Raw genomic sequence first — 22,079 nt, forward strand, 5'->3', positions numbered from 1 at the left:
TACATTTGCTTCAATACTATCCCTCTGCACTAATCCTTACAGGGTAAGTGTACGATTAGTGCAGGATTACGACATCTTAAATACTAAAACTGTTCATCTCATTCTAAATGTTTACCTTTGTTGAGCTACTTCTTCAAGATACTAAAATAATAACACTGAAAATTACACTACAGTAATATTACCAAAATATATGATTAAGGACTTCATTAAAGCTGTTCTGGGAGCAAATTAATATCACAAATGCAAGTAAAGATTAAAACTTTCAGTTTAGACATCTTCCACTGTAGCATGTACATATGATGCAAGAGAATCAGTGTGTTGTTGTGGTCAAGTGTAGGAGTAGGACTCAAGGAAACCAAGGCTCAAATCCCATCACAGCCGTAGAAGCCCACTGGGTGATGTTGGGCAAATTATACTTTCTCAACCTTGGAAGAAGGTAATGGCAAACTTCCTCTTCCTCTTGCCAAGAAAACCTCTGATAGCACCACCGAAGTTCGAGCTGACATTAAGATATTTAACAACAATACTATGTTGTACCTGAACTGGCAAGGATTGGAGGAGATATTTGAGGTCCTTTCCAGTTCTGTGATACAGTACTCTGTTTACATCCTACCATGTTATAAATCCAACTCCACAAGGCTTGTTAGACTGGCTATTTGAAACAGAACATGAATCTTTGCTCTTAGAAGTTATCTCATTTGATCTGCTACTCTCTAGCTAAAAACCTGACAGAACACACTTTAAATCCATCTCAGAAACTCAGAAATACAACATTAAAGTTACCCAGAAAGCAATTTCTAACTGAAGATTAAACAGGTCTCCTGAGTTTACTTAAAATTTACATCCTAACACAGTAGACATCTCAAACAATCCTCTTCTCTGTATCTGTATTTGCCTTTTCTAATTGTATGATAATAGGTATGTCCTGTGCAAAACAGTACTGAGTCAAAGGCACAAGAACAGGACTGCATGTCCCTGCAAGTATTCCTAAAAGATAAAATTAGTTTTTAAAGATCAGGGAACAACAACATCAAAATAATTAACAACAACAACAGCTAATAGAAAGTAGAAACATACTACTGATTCTCAAGTGCCTACCAATATCCATGTGGGGATACTGAATGAATTTATTTATTTCAGTAAATAACTATTTATTTTGGTAAATTTGTACTATAAACTACAATGGATAAATTTAGGTTGTCACACAAAGAAATTTGAGTTTAGTCAAAACTAATCGAATATCACTCACTTGTGGTTCCTATGAGTGCATACTACTAAGTTAATGCTACTAAAAAATAGTGTGTGCAAAAGGAAAGGGATGGCATAGAGCATTCTACTTCTGAGCCCACAATCATACATCTTTCAGGGTAGGGGTGCTTTAGCAAAGACAACTAGGGCTAAACAAGAAAACAGGGCTCTGTTTTGGCACTTTACTTTTTTAGAAGCAGTCCCATGTGGCCACCCCAGAGGAGTTAATATGGAGTATAGCAGCCAGCCCAGCTTCAGCTGGTCAGAGTGCTAGGAGAAAGAGGATGGGGCCTAGTAATAACAGCATGTGATGCTGTTACAACATTCTCTACAAACTCTACAAGAAAACCTCATGTATACAGCTCTGAACTTTTAAGAATGGTGGGAAAAGCTTCTCTTCCTAACAGCCTTCAAAGTTCCTTATGTACTCTTTTTTGATCAAATCTCTGAACTAGCAAAAATATCCAGAGGCAGATGTGTTGGCCATATAACAAAATACATTAACATCCACAGTCCACTGATACATTATACTAGAGCAATCAAAATGCACAAAACACATGTTGGAAGTTTTCCATGCTTAACAGCTTTGCCATATGAAGAAGCCAGTGCAGCTCTGAAAGCCTGAAACATGTATCTTGTGCATTTTTGGTTGGCCCAATAAAAGTATCACTGTTTTGGATCTCTGAACTAGTTACACTACCAAATTATCTGACAAGAACACAATGGTTAACTCAAGGACACTGGGGAGATAAAGGAAATCAATCTGTCAGGAATATTGTACAGTGATCCCTTACCTTATGTGGGGGATCCGTTCCAGACTACCAACACCCCGACGTAAGGCAAAAAATGCATATGCTCAAGCCCCATTCAATATAATGGGGCTTGTGCTCACGGCATGGTAGAGCACGTATGCCATGGGCACGCGCACCATTGATTCTTTTGTTATGTGGCTTCAGCATAAGCTGAAATCCATGTATAGTGCACCTGCGTATAGTGCAGGTGCTCTGTATTTATACACCAATTCCCTATTGGTGTATTTATATTTATTTATACACCAATACTATTGATGTATTAATACACCTACAGAACTTCAGAACCTTTGGGTGCTCTTGCCTGCTATGTCAAGAAGATGATGTCAATGAAAAAAAATATTTTATTTATACTCTCCTTTTCCCCTAGAACTAGGACTCCAGAAGGCTAGAACTGTGGTCTTCATGATTTGGGAAGCACATCAGGTAGTTTGTTAGCTTGATCTCTACATAACTGAAGTGCTCCAGATGCTTCAATCCAACTAAGTAAAATCCACTCACTCTGCTAAGAAAGGATGGCTTTCGGCAGTTCTAATGTAGGGAAGACTCAGAATTTAACTGGACAAAGTCTTCCTCCCAAACTTGGAAAAATACACAGATCAACATGCAGCTACCGTGACAATTCATCCATCTCTGCAATCCCAAGGCTAGCCACTCATCATATTTTAGGTAGCAGCACATTCACCATTATGAGCAAAAGTGTGGAGGTGTGTTTATAATAGTGTCAAGTAGGCCAATATTACAGACCAAGAAATGAGGTTACAAGGCAATGGTTTGCCCAAGCTAGAGGCTAAGAAGAGATTTAAAGAGCAGATCTTTCTGGCTGATGGTTCATCACTCAGACTTTAATCCAATATACAACTAACCAGGAGTAAGTCCCACTAAAATAAATGGGGGTTTCTTCTGACATGCACAGGATTGTGCAGTTAACCTCCTTGCCAGTAAATAGATCATGGGGAATATAAATTTGTTTTAATGTGTCTTTAATAAGTACAGCAGAAGTATTAATTGCATAAGCAAATTCATCATAGCAGATTGAGCACAGTCCCATTAAGGAACTCCTCCTCATTCACATTTATAGGTTCTTGCGTTCCCAACAAAGATGTACTTCAACACTAAATATGTACTTTTAAGACATCAAATAGAGTAACTGCAAAAGTGCCTACTACTGTAGTTTAACAGTGAAAAATCACAGGTGATTGGTTGGAGATTATGAATCCGGACACTATCCCCTGTAGAAGTCAAGTCAGAGTCTTGATACCTAAGCAATAATTCCTGTAAATGTGAATAAACTGGACCATATGGCTGGACTGCTAATCTCTGGGTTGCTGACAGATCTGAGGCTAGCAGCCAAAGCTGCTCTGCCACAAAAGGAATGAGCTTTCATATGACCTTCAAGCTATTTCAAACAGTACAGAAAATAGAGGCATGTAGTTTATTGTATATGCTTTTATTTATTCAAACATTTTTGTAATATTGTTATGATAAAAGTAAAAGGCAGTAAGGCCTATAATTATTCTTTTTCTACAACACTGTCAGTGTAAATATGCTCAAAACATGAACAAAATAATAAACTGGTAATTCTGGCATGTTTAACAGGAAAGTAAAAAATAGAATGAAGTAGCAGAATGAAACAGAGGAATGGAAAGATAAATTTACAATATTTAACAACAAGATTTCACACATGGTTCAAATATTGGTTTGGTGTCCACATTTGGATGATTAAACTCTGGCTTTAAAATCCAGGATATGCACCACCAAATAGCCTCTGATTTCACTCTTCCCTTGCATGTAAGCCAGGAAGCTTCTGTTAACTTTGATTTCTATTATGTTTGGAACATGGAAGTTAGGTTCCCTACAGCTGCCAAACTTACTTGTAAAAAGAGAGGCAAGAAACAGGAAGAAAGGGGTTCCCGCACAGAAAGAAAGTTTGTGTATATCATGACTGAGTTAACCAGGGCAAGCCAAGGTCAATGGACCCATAAAACATCATCATACTTTACTGTTATGTATGATTATACATAACCAGATTTTAGGCTTACAAGACCTACTTTTTATTTTTTACAGAACCCCAATATTGGGAGCTCAGTACAAAAGATATATGCTTATAATGAAAGAATTCTATGCTCAATACTTTGTTCAGAGTACTGGAAATGAAGGAGCTCAGAGTCTTTGCACCCCACATTCACTCCTAGTTACCTCACATTTCCTTCATTTCAGCAGTATAATTTAGAGAGAGAAGAACAGGTTGCATACCTGTAACTGTAGTTCTACAAGTGGTCATCTGTCAATTCACACATTGGGATATTTTGCACCTGCACAGAGCATCTTCTAGAATAGATATACAAGCTTTCTGAAAGTAGTTCCACCCACTCTTTGCTCTATCTCTCCCTGTTTCCGCTTATCTCCCTCAATTCCCAAGGATGCCACATAGCAGCATCCCCAGAACCAAGACACAGGACACATAAGGAAGTGAAGGTGAGCAGATTTGTGTGAGTTCACAGATGACAACGTGAAGTACTATATAGTTACAGGTATGCAACCTGTCCTCTTTCCTCATGGTCTCTGTGAGTCACACACTGAGAAGATTAGCAAGCTACTCACACAGGTAGTGTGAATGTCATGCCAGGCAAACCAAGTGCAACACTGAGCAGAAACTTTGAGCACAATGCATTAAATTTTAAGAATTCACTTCAAATTGGAAAGGAACACTCCCCTTCCAAAGGCCACATCAGTCCTTGAGTGGGCATCCAGTTTATAGTGAGAAATAAAGATTAGCGGCTGCAACCACACAGTAGCCCTACAAATATCAATGGATGGAAGACCACTCAAAAATGCATATGATGCAGCTAGCACTATGGTAGAGTGTGCTCAAATTGGAGTGGGTGGATCTTTCTCTGCCAGTTTGTATATGAAATGAATTACGGAGACCATCCATTTCGAGAAGTGTTGTATTAAAACTGGTTTACCAAGTTTCCGAGTTGAATAACAAAAAAGTCTCATACTCCTTGTCAGATTCAATGTTTGGTTGGTATAGAATGCAAGGGTTCTATGAACATCTTGAAAATGTAGAGCATGCTCCAAGTCATAGATAGGGTTTTGCATCAATTCCATACAGAATGATGGCCTGGTTCAAATGAAACATTCCTTAGGAAGGAATGAGATATCAGGACAAAGAATGACCTTGTCTCTGTGAAACCACATATAAGGTGGATTAATGCACAATGAGCACAACTCACTGGCCCTTCAAGCAAAAGTTATTGCCATGATGAAGGCAGTCTTCCAAGTGAGCAGACAAATATCACACGAAGTTCAAACAGTTTCCTGATTAGTTCAGACAAGATGAGTTTGAGGCTCCAGGCAGGGGTCAGTCTCAATACTGGAGGGTGCAAATTCTTGTACCCCTTCAAAAATTTGTGCACCGGAGGAGCTTGAAAGTAAGAGGGAAAACCTGTAGGAATTTGAGAATATGTCAAGTCCTGGCCTGAGAAGAAGAAAGTCCCTTGGATGACAAAAAAATCACAAATTTGTTCCACTTGTACAAACAAGTAAGATTTTTTAGTTGGAAGGCTTCTCAGCAGCCCCCTAGAACATGCTGTATCAGATCAGGTAAAGCAGAGTTAGATTCTCCACACCATTAGGCATAAGGTTTCTACATTTGGGTGTAGAACCTGACCCTTGTGGAATGTGAGAAGGCTGGGATGGAGAGACAGATGAACATACATTCTCCAAGTTAGGTGACACAGACTCTGGGTGCCATGGAGAGTCTGAATGGAAGAACAGGGAACTGAAAGAGTCTTTCTCCCACTGAGAAAGAGAGGTAATAACAGTCAAATGCCAATATAGAAGTATGTATCTTTGAGACTGAGAATGGCAAACCAGTCCCCTTCTTGCAACAAGGAGAAGATAAATGATAAAGTCATCATCCTGAAGCGTTTGTGAATTATATAGGCATTCAATGCCCTGAGATCCAATACAAGGCAGAAGACTCCATACTTTTTGTTGACAATGGTGTTTATCACACGTGAGACTGGAATTCTAAACCGAAGCACTTCCATAGCAGAGTCACTTCAAATACAAGGCAATTCATGTGATGAACTATCACACGTGAGGAACAAAATTGTGGTAATTACATGGTCAAAGCGGAGTGAGTGCACATTGTATTACCACACCAGTACATACCATGCGGATTCAACGATTCAAATCAGCACCCTTGCACATGCTCAGTGGGGGTCTGAATGCATTGAGAACCTTTGCACTTCCGGGGTGAAGAAGGGGGCCACTTCCTAGTTCCAATTTCACGTGAATGCTAGCCTCACGTGAATGACAGCTTCACGTTTCCTCTTCCCGTCTATTTTATTCCCCCTGAAAGATCTGAATGTGCCATCCTTGCCAGCCCCCCAAACCCTGCCAGCAGTACCCTCCTTGACAGTCCTCCTTTCCTCCTTGAAACATCCAATACTCTTTCTATGGACTTCGGAGTCAGTTTTTTCATCCTAATCAGCAGGCATTTCTATGGGCTTTGGATTCACATTTCCCTCCATGCTCCTGGGTCCTCTCTGTCAGATTTCCCTCCATGCCCCCTTGCTTCCTAAGAAAGTGCCCCAGGAGGGATGGAAGGCAAGTACCTGGGATACCCTCCTCCTCCTCCTCTTTCCTCTTTCACGTGAATGCTAGCCTTACATGAAATGACAGCTTCACATTTCTTCTTCCCTTGTATTTTATTTTTTACTCGATTTACTCTAGAATGTGTCCTGGGTTCTCTCTGTCAGATTTTCCTACATGCCCCCTTGCTTCCTAAGAATGTGTCCTGGGTCCTCCATGTCAGATTTCCCTCCATGCCCCCCACCTGATTCCTGCGAATGTATCCTGATTCTCCCTGTCAGATTTCCCTACGTCCTCCCACCTGCTTCCTGCAAACTGTCCTAGCTCAATGCTATGGAACTCTAGGAACTGTAGTGTCGTCAGACATTGAGCCTTCTCTACCAGAGAGCTCTGGTGCCTCAGCAAACTAATAACTTATTATTATTATTATTATTATTATTTTAAAATATTTTTTGTTTTTTATTATAATTATTATAACTATTCTCCATGCTCCCTAAAGTACCATCTCCCTGAATCCAATCCACTCCCCTTCCCTTTGTAACAATTGCTTTCTCTTAGTTGCATCCGCACTGGGGAAATAATCCGGTTTGACTCCACTTTGACTGTCCTGGCTCAGTGCTATGGAATTCTGGGAGTTGGAGTTTGTTGTGGGGTCCTTGGCACAAGGCTATGGAATTCTGGGAGTTGGAGTTTGTTGCTCCCCCAGCCTCCAATGGCCCCCTCTGTTGCTCCCATCTCTCCCCCCAGTCTCTTGATTCATTCCCTTCATCTGTCAGCTACATCCAAACGTCCGTTCTTGAAGGAGCACCGGAAGCAAATGGGGCAAAATTGCAGCGCAGCATCATGGGAAATGTGGGACCTTGGGTGTACCAGAACAGAAGTAAAATTGCATTCCACACTAGACCAATTCAGATTGAAATTGAAATGAGCTTGGTAACAATTTTTGTGAATTTGCTTGTTACTGAATTCACAAAAATGAGGAGTCACTTTGGATTCACTGTAGATGCGCCTCGGAACGACCCTCCATTGAAAGCAATCACATGTGGTAATACATCACGTTATCACGTGAATTCGCATCGTTGGACCCACAGTGGTTTCGGATCAGAGCTGCAAAAACCTCCATGTGATAAACACCAATGAAGTATGAGGGGTGAAAACAAATGATTTATCAACATGGCAGGAACAGGTTCAATGGTGTCTTTGTTCAGCAAGTATGACACTTTTCAAGCAGAACAATGGAAGGGGAAGTATTGTGAATTACCCCACTGGAGGGTATTCTTCAAATCTGATGGTGTACCCCTTCTCGACAATCTCTAAAATCCAGCCATCGCTTGTGATTATGGCCCACATTGTATCTATGTTTCTTTGGTACTGAAGCACTCATCTGAGGTACAAACTCGATTACCACAGGTTGGATGGAGGAATGTGCCTTCCCACTGGAAGAATGTTCATCTGTCCTCTTTTTTTGTGGTCCCTCTTCTCTACTAGAGGTTTTGAAGTAGAAGGCTCAATTTCCCAAAAATGACCCAGTGTGGGAGGAACGTTCTGCTGAGAGGGTACCAAAACTGTAGTTGTAGAACTGCCAGTGGCATCTTTAGGCCTAGGATCAATGGTTATGAGCGATGTGGATTTGCTCTGTTTCGCATCCTTAGCAGATGAATCAGATTCAAGAGGGTGTTTCAATACATGGTGTACTCCAGAGTCAAAAGCTGCTCTGGACTGAACAGAAACGGCACCTGAGGCAGTTTCAAGGCTTGTTCATACAACAGCACCTTAAGGTGAGACTTGCGATTCTTGCGTGCCTCAAGCATAAATGCCTTAAAACGGGCACATGTAAGTATGTATGTTGTGTCCCTCACACAAAGCAGGCAATGAGAGTGGACATCCCTGCCCTTTAACTTTGCCCCACAATCAGCACACCTCTTGAAATGAAGGATGAAGACGCCATTAGAAGAGTCTGTAACCAATCTGAGTGAAGCTAAGAGATCTGTAAGAAACACTTCAAAGAGTAGACAAAGTAGTAATCAAAACAGTCCGATTAAGCCTAAAAACTGAGCCAGAAGGTTCCAAAGATGATCTGTACACACAGAATACCCCAGTGTGTGTATGTCACAGAGATCATGAAGAAGAAAATTGGTTTATTACTAATTTAGTAACCTAAGAGTCAGAAATCCTTGACAATCTAGCATAAATGACCAAGGGATTTACTAGTAATAATAATAATAAAAGTTTATTTCTATCTCGCTTTTCCAATTCAGATCAAAGCGGTGTACAAATCCAGATAAAATTACAATAATCAATAAAACAGATAAAGCAAGATATAAAACAGCATATAAAACTAATACTCGAGTAGCTGAGTAGGGGAATCCAGAAAACCATAGCCAGAGTCGTTACCAAATATAGGGGGAAAACCAAAGTCACATCTCATGGGGGGAAAGCTTGGGAAAAGAAGAAGATCTTGAGATTCTTCTTAAACAAGTCCAAAGATGTGGTGGAGCGGAGCTCATCAGGGAGATTATTCCATATTCTCGGGGCTGAGATTGAAAAGGCCTGTTGCAAGTTCCTCACATAACGCGCAGTTGGGACCTCCAGCAAGTTTTTCCCTGCAGACCTGAGTGTGCGGGGCGGATTATATGGGGAAAGGCGGTCCTCCAAGTACCCTGGGCCCAAGCCATTTAGGGCTTTATAGGTAATAACCAACACCTTGTATTGTGCCCAGAAGCAAATAGGCAGCCAAAGGAGATCTTTCAAAATAGGTGTTATATGGTCTGACCTGGAACCACCAGCGACCAATCTCGCTGCCATGTTTTGCACTATCTGCAGCTTCCGGATTTGGTACAAGGGTTGCCCCATGTAGAGCGCATTACAGAAATCCAATCGAGAGGTTACCAGGTAGGGTCGCAGCTCGCGTATCAGCCGAAGCTGATAACAAGCGCTTCTGACCATCGCATCCAGTTGAGATGTCAATTGCAGCGACAAGTCCAGAAGCACCCCCAGACTGCAAACTGAGTCCTTCAGGGGGCGTGTGACCCCATTCAGGACAGGTGGACAAATTCCACTATCCGGGCCCGATGAACCTATCACCAGTACTTCCGTTTTCTCTGGATTCAGGCTGAGTTTGTTTTCCCTCATCCAGCCCATTACCGACTCCAAGCAGGCATTTAGAGGAGAGATGCCATCCCTAGTCACTGCATCAGTCGGAGACACAAGTATATTTGGATGTCATCAGCATACTGATAACACCGTGCCCCGTTACTCCGTATGATCTCTCCCAGCAGTTTCATGTAAATGTTGAATAGCATGGGGGACAGAATAGCTCCTTGAGGGACACCAGATGTAAGCGCCCTCTTATCGGAGCAAACGTCCCCCAGCTGCACCATCTGGAATCTGCCCGAGAGGTAGGAACGGAACCACTGGAGCAGTGCCCCCAATACCCAACTCCCTCAGGCGATCCAGAAGGATACCATGGTCGATGGTATCGAAAGCTGCTGAGATGTCCAAAAGCACTAACAGGGACACGCTTCCCCTGTCCATGCCCAGACGGAGATCATCGACTAAGACGACCATGGCAGTCTCAACTCCATAGCCCGCCCGGAAGTCGGTTTGAAATGGGTCTAGAAAATCCATTTCATCCAAGAGTGCCTGGAGCTGGAAGGCAACCGCTATCTCGATCACACGCAGCAACCATATATAATCGTATATAAGCTGAAAAACTTAATTCAAAAAAAATGACCCCCCCCCAAAAAAAAACCAGGTTAGACTTATACACAGGTCAATACAGTAGGAGGAAGGGTGAGCCTTTGTCCCCTCAAGCCTCCTCCCAGCCGGGCTGCCTCTGCAAGGAAGTCCAGCTAGGGAGAGGCTGGGAAGGGCGATCGATTGCCCCACAGCCTCTCCCCAACTGGGCTGCCTCCATGGGGAAAGCCCAGCTGAGGAGAGGCTGGGAAGGGTGATGGATCACCCTGCAGCCTCTCCCCGGCTGGGCTGCCTCCACAGGGAAAGCCCAGCTGGGAAGGGCGATGGATTGCCCCGCAGCTTCTCCCCAGCCGGGCTGCCTCCTGAAATCTAACTCTTGACTTATCCATGGATCATACCAATACCAATAATTTTGGTCCCAAAAGCTGACCTAGACTTAAACATGAGGCTGGCTTATAGCTGAGTATCTATGGTATATCTTCTGCCCAACTCTGATGTCAAAAATGATTAATGGACGAGTGGCAACAGCAACCATGAATGGCAGCAGGCAGTTCTGGCCATTTGCTAACCTGCATGCTGCTGGCTGAGGTGGCACTCTGATATGCACCTTTTACTAGATGCCGAATGTATTAATCCCTATCTATTATGGATCCTAGAAGTCAAGTCACTATAGGAAGGACGTATTTGAAAAATATTTCTTGAAAAGGTTCAGGTGATTTCTCAAGTCTCCCTGCCCACAATACTGACTTGGCTCTGAGGACACCTTCTGAGATAGACATTTTAAAAAAGAGAGAAGACATCTCAGATAAAGCTGGCCTCTGTTGGGATGCATGTGCTGGGTGATCAACACCAGCAGGGTGTTCTCTCTACCAGAAGTGAATAAAAACAATACAAGGAAGCAAAGTCTACTTTTGTTTTGTAAACGTTGCATTTCTTCCCTTCAGCTTAGTAATGCATTTATTGAAATCCAAATTCTATAGATTTTCTAGTCTATTTTATATTCTTAGACACACTACTTGAAAACCAAGAATCACAGGTTACTTGAAATTAAATTTGTTTCCTTCACAGAGACCAACCTGTTACCATAAACTGTCACTAAGGCAACAGGCTTGTTGCAGTCTGTTTGCTTATCCTCATATTTGTATTTCTCTATCCCTTTACAACTCCAGCACACAGCTTTCCTTGAAAATTATGCAAATCTTTCATAAAGCAACAGACAGCCGTAGGTTTTTGCTGCTCTTGGCAATGGTAAGAACTATTCTGTCCTCCTTTCCACAGCCCATTTCCAAATGGAAAATGGTTAATACAAAGCTGGAAATAGTTAAAAGAGTATTTTCCTAGACAGAGAGATAAGGCAACCATCTGCCTGTAATTCAAGGCTAAGTTAACGTGTAGGCTGGACAAAATACAAAAGCAGCCAAGGAAACATTATTATCCAAACAAGTGAAATCTTGGATCTTTGCAGTTTGTTAATTATTTAGACAACTGTAAAGAATCCAGTAATAAGGAGGTCAAAAAGAAAAAGAACTCAGCTACCACAACACATAAAGTAAAGGCTTATAACACACTGACAAATAAATAAACATACTTTAACAAGAGCTTATAGAAAAAGAGAGCTAACACAGTGCAAGGCTCTGAGTGTTGGACTAGGGCTCTGGAGACCAGGGTTTGAATCCGTTTGGCCCTGAAAACCGACTGGATCGCCCTGGACTAGTCACACTCAACCTCACAGTATGGCAATGGCAAACACTCCTCTGAACAAACCTTGCCAAGAAAACCTTAGAGTTTCTGTAAGTCAGAAATGACTTGAAGGTGCACAACAACGATGGAAAAAGAGCAGATAATGTTTGCTGGTACACTCATTGCAATACTATATAGCACACAAATACATAAAGAAAGGTGTGTTAACATCAGTCGTATTTACTGTATTTATTGCATCAGTTTAGAACACACAACAAGGAGAGCCATACACTGCTTTGGGTGACGTATTCTGAAACAACAAACCTGGGGAAAAGGCATGATGAAAATCTGCTATATCACATCACCCTTTGCTGTCAGAATTAGGCAAATTATTTAAATACAATGGAATCACAGACCTTCCTTGAACACAGGAGGATAGAACGTAAGAAGCGGTGGTGAATCAAAGTAAGGATCCACCTTTGGTCCGATATCCTGCTTCCAGCCAAATATTCCCAAGTCCTCACCAGCAGATCATGAAAGCAACCACCATTCTCTATTTGTTCCCTAGCAACTGATACTTACACTGCATCTGAACATGTAGGTTTCATTTAGCTAACATGGCTAACAGGCCTAGCTTCAACGAATCTGTCTAATCCGTTGTAAAGCCATCTAATCAGTGGCCTCTGTAGAAAATTCCACAAGTTAATTACACACAGTTTCATTAAGTGCTGTCCTGAAGCTAATTAATTTTACTGCATGGTGGATCGTTTTCTAATTCTCTATCATGCACCCCATGATATTATTTTTCCTTCCTAAACTGAAGAGCCCATGTTCTTTTACATTTCGTTGTAAAGCAGGTGTTCCCTAACTTTTAGTTCTCCTTTCACTTTATCTGTCCTACCCCTGTCATTTCCTTTCCCAGGACAGTACAAAGCATTCCAAAGATTGGCTGCATCAACCCTCATACTCTTATTTTCCTAACAATCCCTAGAAGAATTTGCTGTTTTTCTGATCACCGTAAGTTATTTCAAGGGTTGCCTCCTTTATGCATGTGCACATGTGCAAAGATGAATGGGTATAAAATGCTAAACAGTTACAGACCAATTATTTTATGTATTTAAATATAACCTCAATGTGTAAATACAGAATAATAACTAATAGGCATGATGTTGGGCAGACCATATTTCTCTATTAACATATGGTGTTCCCTTTTACTCAGTCAAGCCATTGATACATCAAACTCAGTACTACAGTATTCCAACTGCTACTGGCCCTCCAATGATTTAAGCAAAGAGAGCACTTTCCTAGCTTTGAAACGTGAGGTTCTTTTTAACTCGAGACACCAGGGATTAAAACTGGGACCTTCAGCATTCAAAGCATGTGCTCTTACTCTGAACTATGCTCCCTTAAGTTTGAACAAAATAAATTTCTTGAATAACCATATTAATGTTAACATTAAATGTTAACAAATGTTAACATTATTTAAAAATGAAATCCATAGAGTGTAAATGGGTCTTGCAATGTCTGAGAGTCATCTCTCCCAAAAGTAGTTTAGGAAAAGTACAATCATTGCATTCATACAGTAACACTTATTAAACCATGTGATAATAACATGACTTTAGTCATAATTAAATAGGATGAACCTTCTTTGCCTTTTGTTGCTACGCAATAAATGGGCATGCAACTGGTACATTATGTATTCACAATTAAAGTTCAGTGTAGAAAGAATATGTCTGAAATATATTTCAGGCACTAGGAAACTTGTTTTAATACAACTCATTATTTCATGAATGCTGTAAAGTTGTCCCCATGCTGCCACTGTTAGGATTAGCAACTATGAATAACCAAATAAAATTATTAATCTTTTAATTTATTTATTTCATTTTTATACCATCTTTCTCGCACAAAGGGACCTAAGGCAGCTGAGAATAGTCAAAGTACATCACACAGAAGCCTATGTATAACTTTGTCCTGTAGTATTTAGAATACTTTTATGTGCCTTGAAACGTTCAAACTGAAGTGAGACATAATCTCAAACTACCTCTAATAAAAGCGGAGTGATAAGTTTAAATCCAGGTCTTGTGCAATCACTTAGAATGAGCAGGGCACACAAAAGGATGCCTTTTTTGAATAAAAGGGTTTATAGGGAGTAGGTACTCAAGCATCATCCTGTTTGCCTTTCCACAAGTATTTATACATTCCACCATACTTCAATTCAGTGAGCCCTCCATATCCACAGATTTCTTATCCATGGATTCAAGCATCCATAGTTTTTAATATTTTTAAAATATATACATTCCAAAAAGCAAATCTTGATTTTGCCATTTTATATAAAGGACACAATTTCACAATGCCACTGTATTTAATGCCACTTGAGCATCTATGGATTTTGGTATCCACAAGAAGTCCTGGAGCCAAACCCCAGCGGATACCAAGGGCCACTCTAGTGATTTGAAGAAATTTGCTTGACACGTGGAAAGTGGTTATAAGGTAACCGAGAATCACTGAAAGGTTCAGCTCCCTTTACACACATCCAGTTAACCTGTATACTCTATCAAAACAGGCACCTGCTCCCTATGTAGTTTGAGGTTCCATTTTCTCATAAGTAGAAGCTTTTCATGGTGAACCTCTATGCTCCAATATAGTTTAACAACTACAAAACTATGATGTTAATTAAATAGAAAGCTAAATTCTGTTTTACATAAGAAGCTAGTTTAGCTCCAGATCGCCACAATATAAACTGTATGGATACAAAGACTGGAATATAAATCAACATAAAAGTTGCATTCGGAACCAAATGAAGTACTAATATACTACGTCAGTCTACTAATATACTATGTTGTCCATCCCAAGTTGCCCTAATCTAAACTCCAAACCATGAGCATAGTAACTCAGACCAAAACTAATCAGGAACTGCAATTCCTCAAACAAGTAGTACCAAATAAGGGCTGTATAAAGAGAACAGACCCCTGACTCACCAGACAGAAATTTTGAGACAGAAGAGGCCTTGACAGATATAGGTCAGCAGACCCTGTCTCAAGAATCCCACAACTTGCAATCTGATCCCAGAGGCAGACCCATTGCAGTCCACTAAAAGGAAGAGGGCATGGAGATTCAGACAGGAGAAAAATCAGATGGAGTGTATTTGTGTGAGAGAGATACCAGAATAAGAATGCCCTGCCAAAACTGATAAGCAGTTTCAATTTCCTTCTACAAAGTGCCCCAAATTTTCTTTGCTTCACAACTCCATTCCCTTTACTGGGTTCCTGGAACGGAAATACTTGAGTAGCGAACAGATATGATCAGTTATAAAGCAACAACACTATGCTGATGTAAAACATATTTGCTCAGAAGTAACAAACTATTTGTCTAGTACAGAAATTAACAGAATGAAATACATTATATAGTGATTACATATATTATTTATTGGTTAAACCAGGAATTTTGTCCAGTCAAGAAACAAAGTGAGTGATCTTTTACCACAAGTTCTGGAATCTAAGAGAAAAGACAATTAGAACAGCAAAACAGGAATTCTATATACAAGTCATATAAAACAATTTCATAAATTTAATAATAATAATAATAATAATTTGTTTTATTTATATACCGCTATTCCAAAGATCATAGCGGTGAACAGCAAGTAAGCTAATTAGCAAGTAAGCTAATTTGCCCCCAACAGTCTGGGTACTCATTTTAGCGACCTCGGAAGGATGCAAGCCTGAGTCGAGCTTGGGCCCTTTTGCTGGTCTTGAACTCGCAACCTTGTGGTTTCGAGTGAATGGCTGCAGTACAGTTATAGTTCACTAGCATTTTACTGGGTATTCAGAACTACCACTCTGCATGATTACGGAAGTATAATGCAGAGGTTGTGCATTTGCAAATGAAAACTACAGTAGGTAGAAGGGGCAGCAAAATATTCTGGACAACTACAGCCAAGGACACAGTACTCCGCATATATTCGTGTATAAGTTGACTTCATGTATAAATTAAGGGGAGGTTTGGGGGCGAAAAGTATGGATAAAACTATTAGGGTAAAACTCAGAGATACATAACAAACAAATATTTCCCTCTGTAAAGTCGAAGGCTTTCACAGCCGGCATCCATAGTTTTTTGTGGGTTTTTCGGGCTATGCGGCCATTTCCCTCTGCTTTGAAAAAATTCACAGAGGGGACATACTCTGGAAGACAAGGAAAGGAGCTGGTTATCTGAGAGATTACAGTGGGAGTGGGGGTGTAAATGGCACTGCTGATCTTGCAATATCTACTTCTATACAAATACAGATAGGGAAAGGAACATAAATTAGGAAAAAGAGTAAGAATGTAGCCTTAAAAAAAGTGTGGGAGAAACAAAAAAAAGCAATTTATCTCAAACAGGGACACAGAGCAAAGGCAGTGACAAAAGGCAGAGACGAGAAGCACCTCTTGGTGTGGAAGCAGCACTCCTGCCCCATTACTTCTCCCCTGTTGAAACTGAAGAAAGATAGCCCTTTCTCCTTCCCCGACTACTTTTTCGGTCCATGTGGTGTTCAGCAGCAAAGAGAGACTGCCGTGGCCTTTAATAAGGGCATAGTATTTAAGCCTCTCTGTAGAGAATGCTTCAGCCATTTTTAATAGGGGCATGGTGTATAAGCATCTCTACAGAGGCTACCAAGCCTCATGAGGCTTATATACAGTAGTATGCCCCTATTAAAAACTGGCTGCCACAGGCTCTCTTCAGGCTCCTCCATTACTGCTGAATGCTACCTGGGCCAAAAAAGTAGGTGGGGAAGGTGAAAGGACTGCCTTTATTTTTCCAGTTTGGACAAAGGAGGGGTAATGAGGTGGAAGTACTGCTTTCATGCTTCTTGCCTCTGTCTCGTCACTGCCTTCACACTAGGTCCCTATTCCAGCAATGACCTGTATATAAGTCAACCCAGTTTTGGGGGGTTGGGTTTTGTGTGTGTGTGTGTGTGTGTGTGTGTGTGTGTGTGTGTATGTGTGTCATACACGAGTATATACAGTAGTAGTTAGAGAGCCACCCATGTTGGTGGAAGTGTAGTCATAGCAACTTTCAATTAAAAAAAAGATCCCACCTAGACTGGCAGAACTACAAATAGAGTTGCTAAGTTGCAGTTTCAAGATACTGCTATCTCCCCCCTGCTTATCTCTCAAGACCAAACTAGATATTACATGGGAGATGTGTCCTCTAACTGTATGTCCAGGTGGTATTTTTAAAATTAAAAAACTAGCTACTCAGAACTGACCTGACACAGAAAATGTCTTAACCCTTTCCCTGCCAGCTGGCTTTTATACAACCTGTTTTATTATCATCTGTCTGTGAGTCAAATGATATAAGATCAAGAGCACAGGGGCAGTCTTCTAAGTGGAAAACAAAAGAAAGCAAAGACCACGCAGCTCCTCCATCCTACAGTTACTTTACTTTACTCCTAACTGTAACCTTTCATTTACTTTATGCTAGCTTGGAGACACGTGTGTGTGCGTGTGTGTGCTGTGTGCATTGAAGTCTTTCCAACTTATGGTGACGGGGCACGTGACGGCTCCTTCTCCCATCCACGGGACTTTGCTGACCCTTAGCTGCTCCTCCAGGGAGAGATGAGGGTCAGCAAAGGTCCGGGAAGAGGAGGACGGGGCACGTGCAGGCTCCTTCTCCACTCCATGGGCATTTGATGACCCTCAGCTGCTCCTCAGGGACAGCTGAGGGTCAGGAAAGATTCGGAGGAAGCAGGACTGGAGGTGGGTCCATTGCTCCCCCCCACAGGCCCTTACTTACTCCCAGCTGTCCCTCAGAGACAGCTGGAGGCAGGCCAAGAGGAGAGGGAGCAATGGCGCTTCCGTCACCTCCCCCCCCTTGAACTTTCCCTGGCTTTTCAGAGACAGCTGGAGGCCGAGGAAAGGGCAGTGGGAGAAGTCAACCCTGGAAGCCCCACCTCCAGAGGATGGAAGCCCTGCCCCCAGGGGCAGAAGTCCCGCCCCCAGCACGTGGACCTGAAAAGGTTCCCCTTCACTGCCCTAAGGCAAACTTATCATGGGATTTGTTGGGCAAGATTTGTTCTGAAGAGGTTTGCCATTGCCTTCCCCAAGGGTGAGAGAGTGTGAGTTGCCCAAGATCACCCAGTGGGTTTCCATGGCTGAGCCAGGATTTGAACCCAGGATTCCAGAATCATAGTCCAACACTCAAACCACTATGCCACGCTGGCTCACTTGGGACACTTACACCTACCTATATTGTGAAACTTAGTTTGGGTCTTACAGAATATGCCAGGTACTGAAGGGGAAAAGTTTTGAGAAAGACAGCAAAAAGGGGGATCAACGTTTGGCATAAAGGGTACTTAAATGGGGTAAAACCTTATCTCTGTTAAGCGAGACGTGCAAAACTTGTATAGTCTTCCCATTTCATCTTCAGCTTACAACCTGTAACCAAGGTAAAGATCGCTGTGGAAATCTTTAATCAAATGATCACCCATCTACAAAACAAATCACTCATCTACAAAACGAATCATTTAAAGTCATTCTTGTTCCTCCTTACAAATCTTAATAATCAATATAACATAGGAGAATCTTTTTAAAGTTGTGAAAATATTCAGAACAGAACACTAATGTATTCATTTAATATATTTACTTTTGTAAATATACTTAGAACAGGGCAAAATAGACAAGACTGTTAACAAAAATTAATTTTCTACATAGGAATTAAGGCCGGGGGGGGGGGTGTCAGGATTCTTCTGAGACACACTCCAGTCTAGGCCTGTTATACCTGCCTTCACTTTTGCTGCAGGGAAAGCCATTCAAGGCATGTTAAAGCAGATAAATTCCAAACCACAGATGCAGGAGAACACAGTATTAAACAGACACACACACACACACACAAAACATCTGCTACACTGGGCAAACCAGCTATGAGGAACAAGTTATTCATGCAAATCACGATGCTTTTAGTAGATTTATGACAATTTAAAATTTTCTTAACCAATAACACAACAGTCTAGAACTGGCATGACATTATGTCAACATGGCAAAAAGACTGAAGTACACATGGATTAAGTCATGGTGGATGTTTATCCTTTCCTCTAATGTAGGGCTAACCCAGCTGTTCTCTGTTTATTAAAAAGACTTTTAGCACACTCTTCTCAAAAAAAAGCTCTGTTTCTTTACAAAATTTCACAACTTTTTCTTGCATCTGTATCTGTAATGTTAGAGCAACTAAAGGTATATTTCCCTAATTTTTCAATTCATCCAATTCAAAGGGACTGATTAAGAAAATTTAAACCGTAAGAAGAAACCTTTAAAGGCATTTTAAAGTGCTCCAGAACATGACCAGGCTGATCAAGAGGATCAGTTAAGGCAGCATCGCAAGAGCCAAGCTATAATCCCACATAAACTGCAGCATGATGTGAAAGTACCGCTTAACACACTTGGTGTTCATAACTGACAACATGTGATCCTATGTCAAAAGCCACAGAGTTAGCCATTTTCAACAACAACCCACTAATACACTGTCATCATACTGCAATAAAGACTGAACAAGCCCTGTTATTGTTGTGTGTCTTCAAGTCATGTCTGACTTATGGCAACCCTAAGGCAAATTTACCATGGGGTTTTCTGGGGCTGAAAGTATGTGATTTGCCCAGATCACCCAGTGGGTTTCCATGGTTGAACAGAGAATTTAATCCTGATCTCCAGTGTCACAGTCCAACACTCAAAGCACTACATCACGCTGTCTCTCAAATATGAATGAAATATTAAAAAGCCTACTGGCTGCTTAGTGGCTCAGGGAGGATATGAGACTGGCTCTCCCGCCCCCCCAGACAATTAGCCTTCAATCCTTTTTTACTCCGTAATCAATGTGGGAAAGGATGTTTCCCCCACTAAACAGAACTGTATATTTTCAAACAAGCAATATTTGCTAATAAGCACAGTCTGCGTGAAGAAACTCAAAAGGAAAAAACCCTACTTGCCAAGTTTCATTATTATGGGAAAACAAACCAACATATTTCAGTTTGGCACAGATAACAGTCCAGGATGAAGAACCTTCAGTTTTTAAAAAGCTGTGTATTCAAACTAAACAAAAAGGAACTTGCCTGGTTAGCTGGCTCCTGAGCCATGCTTCACATTTTCAAAGCTCTGTCTGCACTGCTGAATGTTTATACTTCAAGTGCATTCTAGTAACCAAATCTCCTTATCACTGTTGCATTCATAAACAATTCCGATAGGAGAGCAACTAGTTTTCAGTGAAAGAACTACAACCTTCTTTCCAAAGAATGTGTGGCTATATGTCTGTTTCGTTTTAACCATTACAGATTCAAAATTTACTCTAGCACAAGTTTTAACTTCCTGGTTAAAGGAGATTAAAACAACAACTAGAAAGCCAAATAAATCTCCAGTAACTGAAATTCAGTCTCGTTTTATCAAAACTAAAGAAGTGAAGGGTGTGTTGCTGAGGTACAACCAGGCAAGGCTATTAAAAGTGCTGTTAACCAGAATCATTTTGTTGAATTACTACCTAGAAAGTAACAACATGATTTAACTTGGCCTTGAGAAGATTAGAGAATGACATAATTGTTTCTTAAATTAAAGAGAGAAAAAATACTGTAGACAAAACAAGATGCAGAAGTTTCTACTAAAAAAGACCAAAATGAAGAATTGTCTGTTGTTGTTGTGTGCCTTCAAGTCACCTCCCACTTAACAGGCTCAAGACAATTGAGAAATTTATTGTGTGTATAAGGCAAGATCATTTCTTTTTTGCTCCCTTTTTACATTTAAATGTCTAAACTGTCCCTTTTTTTGTCAGTTTAAATCAGCTTAATGACTCTATACATCTGACTGTCTCTGAGCTGATAAGAGTCCTAATTTGGATATGGATCCATATGGGACAAGTTTTCCTACTGACAGTATCCTACTTTAGAGAGAGAGAGCAAGGTTGAACTAAAATACTCATAAATATGTTTGTGCCTGGATCCTGCCCATGGAGGATATTATGTTCTTCCCTGGCTTTTGAACTGCCACCTACTGCCCATGTGGATGTTATTAGCACATAAAAGCGATTACTATTGTACACAAGTGCCTCAGATTCCCCATGCTTACATCATCAGCAACACATTACACAACAAGAACTCCTGAAACATCTTAAAGACTAAAACAATTATTATGGTTTAGATTTGAGAAATGTATTTTGCTCCTTTTGGTTAGCCTAATAAACATACCACCACAATGTGTATTTTGGATTTTGCTATGACTTATAAATTTATGTACTGAAGACTATTATGTCGTAATAAATGTGTCTTTTTTTAAGGCACCACAAAACCTTTGCTGTTTTGATGCTTTGGAAACAAATTATAGTTTAACAAAATCTGAAATTTGAAAAATACAGTGTTTTAGACTGCAATCCTTAATTAGGAGTAAGTCCTACTGAACTCAATGGGGCATACTGCTGAAAAGCCAGATACAGATTGTACTATACTATTAACACAAAAAGAAATAAAACTGAATTTATTATTTATTGTATACAGTGACTGTGCAATTTTAAATGTATTTACTAATAAAATATAGAGGTCATATACGTGCGACACCAATGTAATATTTTTTCCATTGAATCATAATCTTTTAAAACATAGATCATTCCCACATTCATCTCCATACCAAAGCCTTGACCTAATTACATGTTTGTTAATCTGCTTATTTGGTAGCACTTTTATTAAAATTAGGGACCTTAATAACATGGTTGCATTACTGTCACAGAATTTATTTTCTAACACTACTTAGACAATGTCTCCAACAAGCTTTAAAAAAAAAAATCTAAATTTATCAGTACCTTACTCCTTAACATCTCCAGTTTAGACTTCAGCCCCTCAAAAAGTTACAGTTTTAGTTAACATGTTGGCTATACCTAACATGCTAACTGCCCTACTATAAGGAGGCTAAGCAGCATAGCTTTTTAATTAGTCATCTAAGTAATGTTATGAACTGGTTTCAGGGGTTATTTTATCTCCATAAAAAATACTACGATCAAGCAAGATACCAAAAACCTATCAAGAAGAATATGCAA

General features: G+C 40.5%; 1 protein-coding gene across 3 annotated transcripts in view; it reads right to left on the minus strand.

Annotated features, from left to right (window-relative positions):
* The window catches only part of HIPK3 (homeodomain interacting protein kinase 3), an 87,872-nt gene that overhangs the window by 60,916 nt on the left and 4,877 nt on the right, over positions 1-22,079 (minus strand). Inside the window, exon 1 of one of the 3 annotated variants that reach the window (XM_089521253.1) lies at positions 15,017-15,314. The exons of the other annotated variants lie outside the window; for them this stretch is intronic. The gene's annotated coding sequence lies outside the window, so the exon portion shown is untranslated. Of the gene's footprint in view, positions 1-15,016; positions 15,315-22,079 lie in introns of those variants that run through there. 3 annotated transcript variants of the gene reach the window in all.

The sequence above is a fragment of the Sceloporus occidentalis genome, unplaced genomic scaffold, assembly GCF_023333645.1.
Source record: "Sceloporus occidentalis isolate IW3139 unplaced genomic scaffold, rSceOcc1.0.p SCAF_4, whole genome shotgun sequence".
Lineage (NCBI taxonomy): Eukaryota > Metazoa > Chordata > Lepidosauria > Squamata > Phrynosomatidae > Sceloporus > Sceloporus occidentalis.